The sequence below is a fragment of the Drosophila rhopaloa genome, unplaced genomic scaffold (assembly GCF_018152115.1).
Source record: "Drosophila rhopaloa isolate 14029-0021.01 unplaced genomic scaffold, ASM1815211v1 contig_2, whole genome shotgun sequence".
Lineage (NCBI taxonomy): Eukaryota > Metazoa > Arthropoda > Insecta > Diptera > Drosophilidae > Drosophila > Drosophila rhopaloa.
The window spans coordinates 3419537-3432223 of NW_025335083.1; the positions used below are offsets into that span (position 1 = coordinate 3419537).

At 35.0% G+C, this 12687-nt stretch overlaps 1 protein-coding gene across 1 annotated transcript in view; it reads left to right on the forward strand.

Moving 5' to 3' along the window:
- Nucleotides 1-1349: 1349 nt before the first annotated feature.
- LOC108050644 (zinc finger protein 546) overlaps nucleotides 1350-12687 on the forward strand; it is a 61131-nt gene continuing 49793 nt past the window's right edge. Inside the window, exon 1 of the mRNA XM_044459551.1 lies at nucleotides 1350-1527. The gene's annotated coding sequence lies outside the window, so the exon portion shown is untranslated. The remainder of the gene's footprint in view (nucleotides 1528-12687) is intronic.

Genomic DNA, 12687 nt, shown 5'->3' on the forward strand with positions numbered 1-12687 from the left:
CGGGCACTCGCACCCTTTCTCTCTTGAGCCTTCGCCCCTTCTCTTTCGCTCCTCGGGAGGCTTCATTAATATGTGGATGGGCGAGTGTGTGTGTGTGGTGTGTATGTGAAGCATAAAATCAACCTGAGGCGATAAATTGAAACTATTTTTGCACTGAACACGCAATTAGTTCTCCTCCAGTGTCCGTCTTTGCCCCCTTCCCGCCATAAACTCACCTCTGGAGATTGAAAGAAGAATCTGAAATAAAAATGATTCCAATGACATCTGAGAAATTGTTTTGATTTCGCTGTACAAAATGAGTGGTTCTGATTCAAACCGATGGCAGGAAATGTGTGGAATCTTATCGAGATTACGCCCCTGGGATCGTGTCCATAAATAGTTGGGTACGTAGATTGAAATTATGTCAGATTAATTTCCCAATAATTACAGATTTACAAAAACCAGTTTCGATTCCGCACTCGGCGACAAAATATATGCTAATAAAATTGCAAGTTATCAATAAAGAATAGTTTTCAAGATGACATACATATTTGTTAAGACTCCTTTAGTGAGCTAAATAAAAATCTTAATTCAATTTAAATAAAAGGGTTTTATTCTTTATAATTACAGAAGTTTTTTGTAAGAAAAAACAACAAGTATTCATTCAATTTAAAAATTATAAATTATATAATAAAACTTGTTTTTTTTTTGCACGTTAAGAAGGTCAAAAATAAAATATAGGTTTTGTTGAACGGTTGAAAAATTTGTCTATTTTTTTACCCTTGCAGAGGTAATTATTCTTGCAGTCACTAGTCCCTCAGTTTTAAAGCTATAGCTTTATAAATCTGCTTGAAACTTTCCCAAATGTTGTCTTTCTTTTGGAGGTAGTATATAAGTCGGAATCCCCGGATGGGGCGACTATATCATATAGCTCCCATAAGAATAATCGGAAAAAAATTTTTAAAAAATTGAATTTTGTTGCGATTTATTAATATTTAAATACCATGGAATTACGGAATTTACATTAAAATCGGGCATCTATTACATATATTGAAAAAATAAAAAATTGTAATTTTGCTGTTTTTGTATTTATCAAAATATTTCTTTGAGATATAGTAATTATTTAGTAAATCAGAATTACGCTTTTAGTTTTGTCAAAATCGGACAACAATATCAAATAGCTGCCATAGAAAAGATGGCAAAAGGCAGCGCAAATTCGACTTAGCTTCATTACCTTAAAGATTTTCTCTCAACCAAACTCGTCCGAAATGTGTAAAATAACTCAAGAAACGCTCAAATAGTCGAACTGTCTCATTTGAACAAACGACTTCGAATTTCGAAACTGTGTGAGAGAAGCATCGTGTCGTGTTGCCGTATGGTTGCTGGTGAAAAGTGCGCTGTGAATTAAAAAGTATTATTTAATGTTTGCTTGTTTATCCTAATATAAATAATAAAGAGTGTTGAGAAGTGCGCAGGCTAGACGTTACCTAGAAAAAAATCGTACTTTGGGACCTGCCTTGTAATTTGCAATAAACGCCTATTGTACAAGTAAGCAAATAAAAACATCTTTACCTCTAACTTATGTTATCACCACATGTTAAATACCAATGCAGTCACAATAATGGTTAGTTTGATAACTAAATGGTTGCGTTTAGTTTTTAAATTAAAGGAGATTTTGTAGTCTGCTGGCACGCCGATGGAAAACAGCTGTTTTGATTGTTGTTACGGACAGAAGCGTAGGCCTGAAAGGGGGTCGAAAAAATTTTATTTGATGTCGATTTGCCCGCCCAACTAAAGTATGGAGCAAACGGTAAATTATGTATATATTGTAAAAAAATATTTAAACGGCAAATTTTGTATATATTGTAAAAATAATATTTATAAGGTAAATTATGTAAATACTGTAAAAAAAATATTTAAAACGTAAATTATGTATATATTGTAAAAAAATATTTCTAGGTTAAATAATGTATATATTGTACAAAAAATAATTAAACGGTAAATTATGTATATAATGTAAAAAAAATATTAGTTATGATAATAGCCACCCAAAGTCGAAAGCCTCCATCCACACGCCACTGTCCTCAGCGTGTTTTCGAAAATCGAAAACTGAAGAGAGCGCAAGAGAGCCCAGACCGGTTTACTCTCTGGAACGGTTGAGTGATTTCGAAAGCTGGTTAGACAAATTCGAATCTATTGAGTCAATGAATTCACGACCGTTAAAGATTTTAAATGCTGTTAGTTATATCTTGAGATCAATTCGATTTTTCCAAAGTTTAGGTTGTGTTAAGAACTATGTATTTATACATGTTAAGGCTGGACTTATTTGTATGAGCAAAACTAACTGTCGCATCTAAGGTGTTGGATCTAATATTTATATTCCTTTTAATTTTGAAAATCAACCTTTCATTAATAACAATAAATTCATGTGTGCAGAAAACTTGTTTTTTAAAATTTTAATTTAAGTTAAAACTAGAACAAAAGCTTACTTAGACAAGCTTAAATCTTAATGCCAAGTTTAGCTAGTTTTACCAGATCGCTCCTACGGCAGCTATAAGATGTTTTAACATGATCAGTGTACACATAAAAAACAACGATTTGCCAAGTTTTATGATGATTAGTTTAGAGGGTCGGAGACGTACATAGTTGACACGATAAACACTTTTTACATCAACACGATGGTTTACAATTTGTAAACGATAAATGAAATGGTAGTTTTTAAATTAATAAAAGAAATACATTTTTTTTTAAATTATTTTCGATCTTAAATTAAAAACAATTCGTAGTAGTTGATAGAAGTTAAAATCGTACTAATTGCAATAATTTAATAGTTCAGATGCACAAAAATACCTGATTTTCTTTGAGTGCACACATTAATTTATACCCTTGCAGAGGGTATTATAATTTTGGTCAAAAGTGTGCCACGCAGTGAAGGTGACATCTCCAACCCTATAAAGTATATATATTCTTGATCAGGATCGCGTCCTGAGTTGATATAAGCATGTCCGTCTATCCGTCTGTCTGTTTTTACGCGAACTAATCTCTCAGTTTTAAAGATATCGAATTGAAACTTTGCACTCACCCTTCGTTTCTTTGCACGCAGTATAAAAGCCGGAACGGCCGGGATCGGCCAATCAATCCGACCTACCAAATTTCATAAGGATCGGCCGACTATATCCTATAGCTGCCATATGCTATAACTTTGATGTTTTTAGTTATCCTGACACAGGGTTTACTTTTAGGATAGACCAAGCGCACTACAATACCACTTAAGTATTTGTAAAATTATCTTGGCTAGCGATCACATTTAATTACATAAATTAAAATCATAACCATTCAGTACTAATTATCTGAGAAAAAGTCGCTTCAAACAAAGAGTGGTTTAATGTGCCAAATTTATTATATTTTATTTATTTTGAATACCCATTTCTTGGTAATTTTGAATGCTCTACAAATCGACAAATTTGCTCTTTAAATCTCTCCCGAATCGGTGGTGGTGTCGGTAGAGTTATCAGTGGAACGATCACCACACTGTGATACCCTTAGTCGGGATATCAGTGCACCCATCATCACCTTTACCATCGCCATGACCACCAAGATCGCCGTCACCGCCTACGACATGGTCAATTAATTCTTCAACTTCGGTAACGACATAAGTCAATAAACCATCATCGCATCCTCCAAGTCCTCCAAGTCCTCCAAGTCCTCCGGCACCTCCTTGGACTGCGACCACTGCCACAAGGGCCAGAAGGGTAATTGCAATGTAGGTACGCATTCTCAGACTTTGGCTCCAATCGAAACTGATGTCGATTCTGTCTACGCCAAGCCCCTTTTATACCCAAAACCTCAAAACATCACAAAAATGCAGCCAAATCCCACCCGAGCATCCCCTTAACGTCAGCTTCATCTGTGTGCTTAGCTGGAATCTGCGAAGAATGGAGAATCGCTAGATTGGGGGTTGTCGAACTCAACCCGAATTATTCGCCTCTAATTATTTGTTACATGTTGTTTTCATCCATCGTTTGGCAACAGCTGGCCCATGTTTGAATTAAATCTATTGTGTCTATTTTCATCTTAAATGTTTGAGTTTGAAATGACTGTGAGACTAAAGGGTTGATTTGCTGACATTTGCGTCTATTTTGTAAATAAATAATAATTTACCTTTATGAAAAAACAAGAAAAAAAGTTTCCTAAATTTTTTAAATATCTAGATTGTACTGCTATTTTCCTGAAATAAACTGGCAGTAAAACAGAACATTTATTATATATTTTTTTAACGTTCTTAAAATTTAGCAGAAACAAAACTACCAATGAATATGGAACTAATTAGTGGGAATACAAAGCTTTATACCCTTTGTAGCATGAAACCTGCAACAAGGTTGCCGGTTCTTGCAACATTAGCTAATGTTGTGTGTATTCAAGGGCGTTCTGGGGTTCTATGAGTCCTTGAGCTACTTGCCCGCAAATACTTTTAAATCTTAAAAAAAATCACACCCGGATCTTAACATCGATCGGGGGAGTCGTAAAATTACACGGGAAAGGTACCTTTTCATAATACCCTATGGGAGATGTCACTCCAGGGTTTCCAGTTTATTTATGCTGGGCTGGTGTTATAGCAACATCAATTCCATCCAACCATTGTCACCGAATTCCGAAATGTATGGTAATTGGTGATCCCATTTACAACCGGCAAAGCTTCTTCATCCTCCCTTTACAGAATGACGCATGACTCCCAAATATGAAAAGCTAGAGATTCATTTCTATTTAATAATTTTCATTTGATTTGCAAATTCCAATTGCCCAAAACATATTATAAAAGCTACTCAGAAAAATGTAATTTAATGATATATAATATATAATAATTATAATATATAATATAATAATATATATTTTATTTTAATTTAAGTGTCCGTATTGTTTGTTTTATATATGTATAGTATAGTATAGTATATTATAGTATAACGTAATTAATTATTAAACGTTTAAAAAAAGAAATCAATACAAAATATAACTTTAAATAATAATCGGGATTTAATAACTGCAAAGTATAATTTAAGTACAATTTTACCCGAATTATTTAATTTTCTCTTTTTTTCCATATCAGTATTTGCTTAGTTTCTTATATTTATTTGTTTATTATACCCTTGTAGAGGGTATGATAATTTCAGTCAAAAGTTTGCAACGCAGTGAAGGAGACATTTTTTTTTTTTTTTGTTCTTTCGGACGTTGATTCAGTAGAAATAATGTGGTATAGTCTATTATAGTCATTACACAGTACTCTAAACGGTTCATGCATATCAAAGTTAGATCTACAAATATTTAATGTAAGAGGAACATAGTTCCTGGTAATTCTATTAGGCACGGAGAAGCTTATGCGACCCAGTAACTTGGGACTCTCCACATCCCCGTGAATAAGTTTATAGATAAAAGTTGTGCCAAGCATCGTTCTACGGTTTACTAAGGATGGTAGATTAATTAGGAGAAGTCTTCTAGAGTAGGATGGTAAAATAAGGCTTGCATTCCAGTTAAGGTACCGTAGAGCAAATAATAAAAAGTTCTTTTGCACAGACTCTATCCGGTCTATATGTACACTATACTGAGGACTCCAAGCTGCAGAACAGTACTCCAGGATTGGACGGACTAGTGAAATGAACAGAGTCTTTGTAACATAGGGATCATCGAATTAATTTGACCACCTTTTAATAAATCCAAGTACTCCCCTGGCTTTATTCACCATAGAAGTAATATGGTCACAAAACATAAGTTTTGGGTCAAGGAGGACGCCAAGGTCATCAACATGCTTAATTCTAGACAACGCGCAACCACCCAGCGTATATGTTGCATATTGTGGGTTCACCCGAAAAAATGACATTACTTTGCACTTAGCGCTATTTAAATCCAAAAGATTTTCACAACACCTTGTTTGAAAAGCATTTAGGTCAGATTGTAAGTCTGAACTGCTAGAAATTTCATTATATTGCAGGCATAACTTAACGTCATCTGCGTACATAAGGACACGCGACTTTGTCAAGACTAGAGGGAGATCGTTTATAAATAAAGTAAAAAGAAGTGGGCCAAGGTGGCTTTCTTGTGGGACGCCTGAAGTAACTCGGATCAAATCAGAGATCGAGTTTTGAAGAGGACTCGTTGAGTCCTACCACTCAGATAACTTGAGATTCATTTTAGAAGATCACATGGAAACCCTAATAAGTCTAGCTTTAATACAAGAAGCGAGTGATTTACTGAATCAAACGCTTTACTAAAATCAGTGTAAACTACGTCAGTCTGCATGTTCTTTCTAAAGCCATTTATTACAAAAGACGTAAGCTCCAAGAGGTTTGTCGTCGTAGATCTTCGCCTTATAAATCCATGTTGACATGGAGATATAATCGATCTACAAAGATTTTGCAAATGGGGTGTAATAGTGTTTTCGAAAAGCTTTGGGATGGCGGATAATTTGGATATGCCTCTGTAATTACTTGTATTGCATTTATTTCCTTTCTTATGAAGGGGAATGACTAATGACTCCTTCCAAATAAGTGGGAAATGAGATGTTTTTAAAGACAAGGTAAACAATTTGTACAGAGGTCTACACAGAGTTTCAGCACAGTATTTAAGCACGCAGCCTGGAACTCTGTCCGGACCCGGTGAATAGACTGGCTTAACTTTATGGAGATCCAAAAGAAGGGAGCTTTCGCTTAACCTCGGACAAAAAATCAAGTTCGACTTGGGTATGGCATTTGAATAAGACTGGACAAATAGATCGGCAATTGCCTGATCAGAGTATTGCCGTAGAGTTTTCCAATGATAGCGATGCAGGGTAACAGGCTGATTTACGCTTAGTGTTAACAAAATTATAAAACTGTTTTGGATCTTGTGAAAATTGGACCCTACAACGAGTCAAATAGCTTTTATAACACCGGGCGTTAAGCACGATAAAATTTGACCGAGCCCGTAGGTACCGAGAGAAGGCAGATTGTAAATCTGGACTTATCAATAAATTTAAAATGTGCGGTTCACAATCTGCCTTCTCTCGGTACCTACGACCCTATAAAGTATATATATTCTTGATCAGCATCACCAGGAGAGTCGATCTAGCCATGTTCGTCCGTCTGTTCGTCCGTTCGTCCGTTTCTACGCAAACTAGTCCCTCAGTTTTAAAGCTATCTGCTTGAAACTTTCCCAAAAGTTGTCTTTCTATTGCAGGTAGTATATAAATCGGAACGAGCCGGATCGGGCGACTATATCATATAGCTCCAAAAAAATTATAACCTTGTTGTTTTTAATTTAATAAGATTTACGGTTTTAATTAAATTAAAATCGGACAACAATATCATATAGCTACCATAGAAACGATGGCAAAATGCAGCGCAAAATCGACATAGCTTTATTGTTTTAAGTAATATATGCAGAGAAATCGAAATGTAGTCGATTTGTAATAACTGCGAGGGTATATAAACTTCGGATTGCCGAAGTGTGCTTCCTTTCTTGTTTTAGTTTAAAAAAGTCATTTATACATTCATAATTTAAAACCACTTTTAACATTTAAAGATACAAAATTGCGTTAAAAATTTTAAATATTTGCTGCGATCAAATAAAAACAGTTATTGCATTTCAATAAGAGTAAATGCTGAAAGAAAGAGTTATTTGTCATGATAAATGTATTAAAATTGTCATTTAGCTAGCTTAGAATAAGTCCCGACAAATAATCGTTAATTAAATTGTTTAATATAAAAGTATAACATAAATATTAAAAAAAAACATTTTATGAATCTCTCATGCATGCTGGTTACATTGACAGACATGGATTATTATTAGGATTTGTCTGTGACCAAGATTGTTTTGTGTTGGTTTTTTAGTTCAAAAAATTTATTAAGAATTATTTACGGTCCCTGATTCTTAACCAAATTTTTTTAAGCAAAATGAATAAAACCAATTCGCTAAACACGTAGTTTAAATTTGAATTTTAATCGATATTTAATATATATATATTCCGAATTGATCTCGAGATCATCTCAATGTCTATTCTGTCGGATAAAAAAAAATAAATAAAATATATAAAAACAAAATTTTAAAAATCCAAGGTTAAATAAAACAACAAACTAACAGTATTCAGTATTTGGAATTTAAGCCATTGTTCTTTTTAAAATAACAACTAATATATAATCAATAATTTTGTATTTTAAACGAATTTAGTTTTTTAAAAGACTAAATGTAATCAAAACAAGAACGAAAAGCTAACTTCGGCGGAGCCGAAGTTGATATACCCTTGCAGAATATTCTGTTATACATATATATTCTCCAAAACTATTCATATGATGCATTCTTAATGCTCATAAAAAATCCCAACTTCCTATCTTTAAAAACACCAAAGTTATGGCAATTCCAATCGTTCAGTTATATGGCAGCTGTAGGATATAGTCGGCCGATCCTTATGAATACATAAAACCCATATAGAACCCACGGAAAATCCCAACTTCCTGACTTAACAAACACGAAAGTTATGGCATGGTAAAATGTGTAAAATGTACCTATATTTAATTTTGGTCATAAGTGTGCCACGCAGTGAAGGTGACATCTCCAACCCTATAAAGTATATATATTCTTGATCAGGATCGCGTCCTGAGTTGATATACATAGGCATGTCCGTCTGTCTGTTTCTACGCGAACTAATCTCTCAGTTTTAAAGATATCGAAATGAAACTTTGCACTCACCCTTCGTTTCTTTGCACGCAGTATAAAAGTCGGAACGGCCGGAACGAAATCGCCCAATCAATCCGACCTACCAAATTTCATAAGGATCGGCCGACAATAACTTTGATGTTTTTAGTTATCCTGACACAGGGTTTACTTTTAGGATAGACCAAGCGCACTACAATACCACTTAAGTATTTGTAAAATTATCTTGGCTAGCGATCACATTTAATTACATAAATTAAAATCATAACCATTCAGTACTAATTATCTGAGAAAAAGTCGCTTCAAACAAAGAGTGGTTTAATGTGCCAAATTTATTATATTTTATTTATTTTGAATACCCATTTCTTGGTAATTTTGAATGCTCTACAAATCGACAAATCGGTGGTGGTGTCGGTAGAGTTATCAGTGGAACGATCACCACACTGTGATACCCTTAGTCGGGATATCAGTGCACCCATCATCACCTTTACCATCGCCATGACCACCAAGATCGCCGTCACCGCCTACGACATGGTCAATTAATTCTTCAACTTCGGTAACGACATAAGTCAATAAACCATCATCGCATCCTCCAAGTCCTCCAAGTCCTCCAAGTCCTCCAAGTCCTCCGGCACCTCCTTGGACTGCGACCACTGCCACAAGGGCCAGAAGGGTAATTGCAATGTAGGTACGCATTCTCAGACTTTGGCTCCAATCGAAACTGATGTCGATTCTGTCTACGCCAAGCCCCTTTTATACCCAAAACCTCAAAACATCACAAAAATGCAGCCAAATCCCACCCGAGCATCCCCTTAACGTCAGCTTCATCTGTGTGCTTAGCTGGAATCTGCGAAGAATGGAGAATCGCTAGATTGGGGGTTGTCGAACTCAACCCGAATTATTCGCCTCTAATTATTTGTTACATGTTGTTTTCATCCATCGTTTGGCAACAGCTGGCCCATGTTTGAATTAAATCTATTGTGTCTATTTTCATCTTAAATGTTTGAGTTTGAAATGACTGTGAGACTAAAGGGTTGATTTGCTGACATTTGCGTCTATTTTGTAAATAAATAATAATTTACCTTTATGAAAAAACAAGAAAAAAAGTTTCCTAAATTTTTTAAATATCTAGATTGTACTGCTATTTTCCTGAAATAAACTGGCAGTAAAACAGAACATTTATTATATATTTTTTTAACGTTCTTAAAATTTAGCAGAAACAAAACTACCAATGAATATGGAACTAATTAGTGGGAATACAAAGCTTTATACCCTTTGTAGCATGAAACCTGCAACAAGGTTGCCGGTTCTTGCAACATTAGCTAATGTTGTGTGTATTCAAGGGCGTTCTGGGGTTCTATGAGTCCTTGAGCTACTTGCTCGCAAATACTTTTAAATCTTAAAAAAATCACACCCGGATCTTAACATCGATCGGGGGAGTCGTAAAATTACACGGGAAAGGTACCTTTTCATAATACCCTATGGGAGATGTCACTCCAGGGTTTCCAGTTTATTTATGCTGGGCTGGTGTTATAGCAACATCAATTCCATCCAACCATTGTCACCGAATTCCGAAATGTATGGTAATTGGTGATCCCATTTACAACCGGCAAAGCTTCTTCATCCTCCCTTTACAGAATGACGCATGACTCCCAAATATGAAAAGCTAGAGATTCATTTCTATTTAATAATTTTCATTTGATTTGCAAATTCCAATTGCCCAAAACATATTATAAAAGCTACTCAGGAAAATGTAATTTAATATTGTAATATATAATATATAATAATTATAATATATAATATAATAATATATATTTTATTTTAATTTAAATGTCTGTATTGTTTGTTTTATATATGTATAGTATAACATAATTAATTATTAAACGTTTAAAAAAAGAAATCAATACAAAATATAACTTTAAATAATAATCGGGATTTAATAACTGCAAAGTATAATTTAAGTACAATTTTACCCGAATTATTTAATTTTCTCTTTTTTTCCATATCAGTATTTGCTTAGTTTCTTATATTTATTTGTTTATTATACCCTTGTAGAGGGTATGATAATTTCAGTCAAAAGTTTGCAACGCAGTGAAGGAGACATTTTTTTTTTTTTTTTGTTCTTTCGGACGTTGATTCAGTAGAAATAATGTGGTATAGTCTATTATAGTCATTACACAGTACTCTAAACGGTTCATGCATATCAAAGTTAGATCTACAAATATTTAATGTAAGAGGAACATAGTTCCTGGTAATTCTATTAGGCACGGAGAAGCTTATGCGACCCAGTAACTTGGGACTCTCCACATCCCCGTGAATAAGTTTATAGATAAAAGTTGTGCCAAGCATCGTTCTACGGTTTACTAAGGATGGTAGATTAATTAGGAGAAGTCTTCTAGAGTAGGATGGTAAAATAAGGCTTGCATTCCAGTTAAGGTACCGTAGAGCAAATAATAAAAAGTTCTTTTGCACAGACTCTATCCGGTCTATATGTACACTATACTGAGGACTCCAAGCTGCAGAACAGTACTCCAGGATTGGACGGACTAGTGAAATGAACAGAGTCTTTGTAACATAGGGATCATCGAATTAATTTGACCACCTTTTAATAAATCCAAGTACTCCCCTGGCTTTATTCACCATAGAAGTAATATGGTCACAAAACCTAAGTTTTGGGTCAAGGAGGACGCCAAGGTCATCAACATGCGTAATTCTAGACAACGCGCAACCACCCAGCGTATACGTTGCATATTGTGGGTTCACCCGAAAAAATGACATTACTTTGCACTTAGCGCTATTTAAATCCAAAAGATTTTCACAACACCTTGTTTGAAAAGCATTTAGGTCAGATTGTAAGTCTGAACTGCTAGAAATTTCATTATATTGCAGGCATAACTTAACGTCATCTGCGTACATAAGGACACGCGACTTTGTCAAGACTAGAGGGAGATCGTTTATAAATAAAGTAAAAAGAAGTGGGCCAAGGTGGCTTTCTTGTGGGACGCCTGAAGTAACTCGGATCAAATCAGAGATCGAGTTTTGAAGAGGACTCGTTGAGTCCTACCACTCAGATAACTTGAGATTCATTTTAGAAGATCACATGGAAACCCTAATAAGTCTAGCTTTAATACAAGAAGCGAGTGATTTACTGAATCAAACGCTTTACTAAAATCAGTGTAAACTACGTCAGTCTGCATGTTCTTTCTAAAGCCATTTATTACAAAAGACGTAAGCTCCAAGAGGTTTGTCGTCGTAGATCTTCGCCTTATAAATCCATGTTGACATGGAGATATAATCGATCTACAAAGATTTTGCAAATGGGGTGTAATAGTGTTTTCGAAAAGCTTTGGGATGGCGGATAATTTGGATATGCCTCTGTAATTACTTGTATTGCATTTATTTCCTTTCTTATGAAGGGGAATGACTAATGACTCCTTCCAAATAAGTGGGAAATGAGATGTTTTTAAAGACAAGGTAAACAATTTGTATAGAGGTCTACACAGAGTTTCAGCACAGTATTTAAGCACGCAGCCTGGAACTCCGTCCGGACCCGGTGAATAGACTGGCTTAACTTTATGGAGATCCAAAAGAAGGGAGCTTTCGCTTAACCTCGGACAAAAAATCAAGTTCGACTTGGGTATGGCATTTGAATAAGACTGGACAAATAGATCGGCAATTGCCTGTTCAGAGTTTTGCCGTAGAGTTTTCGAATGATAGCGATGCAGGGTAACAGGCTGATTTACGCTTAGTGTTAACAAAATTATAAAACTGTTTTGGATCTTGTGAAAATTGGACCCTACAACGAGTCAAATAGCTTTTATAACACCGGGCGTTAAGCACGATAAAATTTGACCGAGCCCGTAGGTACCGAGAGAAGACAGATTGTAAGTCTGGACTTATCAATAAATTTAAAATGTGCGGTTCACAATCTGCCTTCTCTCGGTACCTACGACCCTATAAAGTATATATATTCTTGATCAGCATCACCAGGAGAGTCGATCTAGCCATGTCCGTCCGTCTGTTCGTCCG